The sequence below is a fragment of the Erinaceus europaeus genome, chromosome 5 (genome assembly GCF_950295315.1).
Source record: "Erinaceus europaeus chromosome 5, mEriEur2.1, whole genome shotgun sequence".
Lineage (NCBI taxonomy): Eukaryota > Metazoa > Chordata > Mammalia > Eulipotyphla > Erinaceidae > Erinaceus > Erinaceus europaeus.
Window position 1 is genome coordinate 106,281,538 of NC_080166.1, and position 6,000 is coordinate 106,287,537.

The following is a 6,000-nucleotide window of genomic DNA, read 5'->3' on the forward strand; positions in this document are numbered from 1 at the left end:
CACAGGTGGATCTTCTTCACTGCTTGTGAAGCTTCCCTAATACAGGTGGGGTTTAGGGACTTGAACTAGGATCCTGGAACATCATAACATGTGAGCTCAATCAGGTGTTGTTACAGCTATTATTGTTGTTGTTGATGTTGTTGTTGTTGGATAGGACAGAGATAAATGGAGAGAGGAGGGGAAGACACAGGGGGAGAGAAAGATAGACACCTGCAGACCTGCTTCACTGCATGTGAAGCGAGACCTCTGAAGGGAGTCGGGGGCTTGAACCAGGATCCTTAAGTGGGTCCTTGCAGCTTTGCGCCATGTGAGCTTAACCCGCTGTGCTACCGCTTGGTTCCCCAATTCTAGGCACATTTTAACAGTATTTTGTTATTTTCAAAGAAAACACTATTATTATACTGCATTTAATTGCAGGAATACTGAGAAGAAAAAGCATCATTGAAAAAAGTCATATTTGACAAGTGCTTTTTATAACTACTACCTAAATAGCATATTGAAAATAAACTTCTCTTAATGTTTAATCTTTGAAATAAGAAACAAATTTTACTGCACATGGCCCTATGACTAAAGAGAAATAATGTATTTCATAAGCACTTTGACATGTGAATGAACCAGTGTTTTGGAATATTACCAAGGTAAAAAAAATATGTTTTCATCAGATAAGAATCAGATAATTGGAGGTAAAATTGGTGAATAGAAATAAACTTTCAAAATTTACTCTGAAGTTGCTATTTTGTATATGTGCAGAACTACTGGGTTCTTCTCTGAGAAATAAACCACTTGCTTTGTTTATTCTGATATTTCTCCTTTCAAATCAAACTACATAGTACTACTGTGTTACTATTGCAGTACAGACAGTAATGTCCTCCAAAGGAAAAACACCCAGCAAAGTGTGTATGTTGTTTATGATACACAATGGTAAGATTAATAGGGGAGTGAGTCTTCAAATATAAGATTAGGTAATATCCGTTCAGACTATCAACCAGAAAAAGAGGGGGAAAAAGGCATAGAAAAATATAAATAATTATTTATAGTAATGGGAGTAACACCCATTACTCTGATAACATTTCTTCTTTGCTACCTATTGGGATCATGGAGAGGAAGACTAATAACTTTTTCTCTTTCGTTGAAAAGTATATGATTCTAGGGTTCAATTACTAAATTACTGTTCCCATTTGATGAGGTCTTAATTTGGTTTCCAAAAAATCTATAATTGATTCCTAATCTCCAATGTTACATAATGTGACTACTTTTTATAGTAAGGTTTTTGTTTGTTTCTTTTTAACTCTAAGGCAACATGGTCAGTCACGTGGGCTTTGATACAATCTGATTGGAGACGTTTTGAGAAAAGGCAATTGGAGGACAAGGGAGATGACACTTTGGTATTATGATGGTCTGAGGCACCAGGGGACACAAGTTTAGTCACTATAAATCCATAATGAGAGTGTTTTGGTTAAGCCTACTCTGCCACTCCAGGAAGACTGGTCCTAAAATGAGTGCAGCCTAGAATGTTCATTCCTAGCTGTGACCCATAGACTGCAAGCTCAGACTAACAGGGACTCAGAGGTTACCTAGGCTCCTATGCTAAATATGAATATATGTGGGCCTTACTCAGGTTGAGGGGATAAAACAGCTAATGGTACTCACATATTTTCCTCATGTTTGGGAGCTATTCACTGCCCTAATCCAGTTTTTAGCTTCCTATTATAAACTCTGACACTATCTTCCCAGACAATATTTTTAGTCAATGTTAGCTATCAGGCTCAAGCAAAAATTACTTAAGTCACTGGCCTCTTGGAATATACCTAAAATAGACTTTCTAGCGTCTTCTCATCGAAAGACCCTCAATTTTATTTTCTCTATTCCTACTTTTGGGTCCCTGTTTATTAAACAATAAGTTGCGGACACTACTAGGATTCTATCCTGACTTCCCTGAACCTCACTAATGTGTCTTGAAGTTTCACCTCTACAGAGCCCCACCTGACTAGGGAAATAGAAAAAAAAGATGGGAGCATGGATTGACCTGCCAAAATCCATGCCCAGTGGAGAAGCATTTACAGAAACCAGACTTTCCACCTACTGTACCCTGTAAAGAATTTTGGTCCATACTCCCAGAGGGATTAAAGAACAGTGAAGCTTCCAATGGAGAGGATGAGGCACAGAACTCTGCTGGTGGGAATTATATAGAACATTTGAAATCTATATATTTCAAATAAAAATAATACACTAAACAAATCATTATAATGATAAATACGTGCATATGCATACACACATCTACATTTAGAGTTATGCTATTCCATTTTTATAAAATTTCAATCTTTAACTGTAAAGTATGATGCATTAAATCTGGTCCTGGCCAGAGGGATTAAATAGACACCTCAAGTAATTATCATCAGAATGAAATTAGCAGTCATATGTACTGTTTCAGAAGATGACTACTTGAAGAATCAATAATCTCCCAACTCCTCCTAAGGTTTGCTTTTCTGCCTGTATTGACCTCACCTGAAACTATTCCTTTGCAAAAGGATAATGATTTATCTCAAGATTTCTGTCTGTTGTAATCTAGTTTAGAAAACAGAAACTACTTAAAGAAATTATTTAATAGTGTTGCACAGGACTTGTATGTGAGGAATTCCAGGTTTGATCCACAGCAGCAACAATAGCCAGGGCTGAGCAAAGAGGGAGGGAGGGAGGGAGGAAGGGAGGAAAGGAGAGAGAGAGAGAGAGAGAGAGAGAGAGAGAGGGAAAGAAGAAGAAGGAGGAGGAGGAGGAGGAGGGGGAAAAGAAGAAGAAGAAGGAGGAGGAGGAGGAGAAGGAGGAGAAGGAGGAGGAGGAGGAGAAGGAGAAGAAGAAGAAGAAGAAGAAGAAGAAGAAGAAGAAGAAGAAGAAGAAGAAGAGGAGGAGGAGGAGGAAGAAGAAGAAGGAGAAGAAGAACTCTGGTAGTGGGAATTTTGTGGAATTGTACCCCACCTCCCTCAACCTATGGTTTTGTCAGTATTTTTTATTTTACAAATAAATTGAATAAATAAACTTAAAACCATGAGAGACAACTACCTTTGTCTTTTCTAGAGAGGGAAACAGAGATAATGATATTTGTTTCCTAGTTGTTTCAGGAGTAAGAGCTCTAGAAGTTTTGTCTTCAGGGAGGAATCAGAATTGTAGCTATGATTTTAAACAACAGCTTAAATTAAATTAAAACAACATAGAACAATACCAGTGAAATTCTCTGATGCAGAAGTGTTGGTATGCTTCTAGTTCTGCTTCTGGGATCTAGTTCTGCTTCTGTTACATTGCATGACATTGTGGTCTATTTACATGGTCTTTTCTGTTACATTGGTTTGGTCTCACTCCACCCCCCCACCCCCCCCCAGATTTGGTTTAGCCCTTGCTATTTTCGTGCTTCTTCTCTCTTCTCCCCGCCCCCTAGCCTACATACTTCCTGGGTTCCACTCTGCTGCCAGAGGAGAAAGATGGAGGAGCACATGGTGTGGTGATTAGGTGTTGTACTGTTTGCCTGTGCTGGTGAATAAAGATTAAACTGGATTCTCAGCTCAGCCATGTGTTTCTGATCCTCTGTTACCGGCCTGTGAAGCCAGCCCAGAGAAAACAACACAGAAGAGTAAGGTGAAGATATTTAGCTATATTATCTTCTTGTTCCTTTCTGGCAAGGAAATAGTTGAAACTGAAGTCTGGGAACATTTTTACATGTAAATATATATTTTTTTCTATAACACAGAAATTCCCTAGTTATATATCAGGCCTCTTGAACTTCAAAGTTTAGTTGGATGATTGTAGGATATATTTATCCCTTGGAAACCAATAAGCACCTTGAACAAAATTGTTCAAAGCCAAATGGGTTATTAGATACATTGAAAAGATAGTGAGAAGGACCAATGATGCTTCTTTTTTTTTTTTTAAGAATGCTTTATTTTTATGAGAAAAGGAGATGGAGCAATTCTCAGTTCTGTATACATATTTTAGGGATTCATCCTGGGACATTTTTATCTCTTATTTTTGTTTTGAATACATTTTTATTTTATTTTATTTTTATTTATTTATTTGCCACCAGGGTTATCACTGGGACTTGGTGCCTACACTACGAATCCACTGCTCCTGGAGGCCACCCCCCCTTTTGTTGTTGCCCTTTTTTAATTTTAATCATTGTTGTGGTTATTATTATTGATATGATTGTTGGATAGGACAGAAATAAATGGAGAGAGGAGGGGAAGACAGAAAGGGGGAGATAAAGACACCTGCAGACCTGCTTCACCGCCTGTGAAGAGACCCCCCCCTGCAGGTGGGAAGCTGGGGGCTCAAACCAGGATCCTTATGCTGGTCCTTGTGCTTTGCACCATGTCCGCTTAATCCACTGCACTACCACCCTACCTCCCCTATCTTTATTTTTTTTTCATATTAATGGGGGGTTAATAGTTTATAGAACAGTTGTTGACACATGGGTCTGATTTCTCATCTCCCCACTATAGATTACTACAAATCACTCTCATTTCTAGCTTAGATCCTTTTCCACCAAGACCCCAAGCCTTCTCCTCATCTTTCTTCCTCAAACACTTTTGCTTTGGCTGTCTGGCATAATTTCTCCTTTACAAGAACTTCACCATATATTTGCTCACTTACACATTTTTATATGATAACATAAAGATAAAAGGTATTTTCTCTACAGTGGCATCAAAACAATACTTTGCTGGTCATTTTTTAAAGCTATCAGCCTCTGAAAATATCTGCCTGTTATTCAGCAGAAAAAGACATTTTTTTCTTCTTTTTTTTCTTTCTTTCTTGTGTATCAATACAGTGTTTCTTGTTTGGGGTTGTTGAGAACATCCATACATCATCTGTACCAGTGATTCTTTGAGAAGCTCTAATTCTGCAATGCCATAAAGACAAAATACCACATTTTCTTATACCACATATTATTATTAGAACTGGAATTAGTATAAAGAAATCCCCAGCACAATATCTCTGGGAAAGCAGTGAGTTTCTATCAATTTGCTAAGATTCTTAATATATGTTACACATTAAATGACACAATGAAATATATGTTTCTTCCAAGTGTTGTGCCTTTTTCCTAGAAGTATAAATCACAAGGTAAGCGTCTGACTTCTATTAAGAAATAATTAGTAATATGCTCCACCATTAAAACCCTAGAAAAATTACTGTAGTACATACAGGCTTCTGAATATTTGTCGTGATATTTCTCTTACATTTTAGCACTAGCACATGCATCTTACTTGGGTTTCTCAGTTACCTGGTACTTCCTCTTCACCAAATCCAAAGTGGTGAAATCATTTGTTTAGTATAACAGTGTGATTTAGCATAGCAAATGTAAATAATCAAGGCTTATGAAAGTTATAATGACATTGTAGAAGAGTTGAATTATTCCTACAAATTAACACTAAGATGTTTCTGTCCCTGAAACTGATTGCTATACTTGTCCTGGTTGCCATTCATGGGATGAATTTCTCAAATCTCAATAGTTACCAGGTGTCAGGGATTGTGTTGATATGTTTTATCACAGTTGTCACAACTCTTCTCAAATCTGATTATTGGCACTGCTTGGACTGCAAGACCAATCTGATTTTGTTCTAAAATGAAGATGTAAAGATTACAATATAAAGGCATCATTTCTGTAACTCTCAAGTATTTGAGTGGACTTCAATCTTCTGAAAACTTCCAGAAATGTGAAATTGTTTTGATTTACTGTTTTGCTATGGATGAATAATTTCAAGTTCTTTCGACAATAATAGCTTTTGACTTTATGCATCAGGGAACCAAAATACAGATTATACTTTTTGACAAACATGTCTACTTCAACATTTCCCTTTAAGAACTCAAGAAGTAACTCCAGGAAACATTTGTGGACTTGCTGGAAACCCTGTGATAACCTTGGTACCAAGCTTGACTTATTTTCTTTGAAAACTCACTTTAAGAATGATGACTGGGGAGTCCGGAGGTAAAGCAGCGGGTTAAGCGCATGTGGCA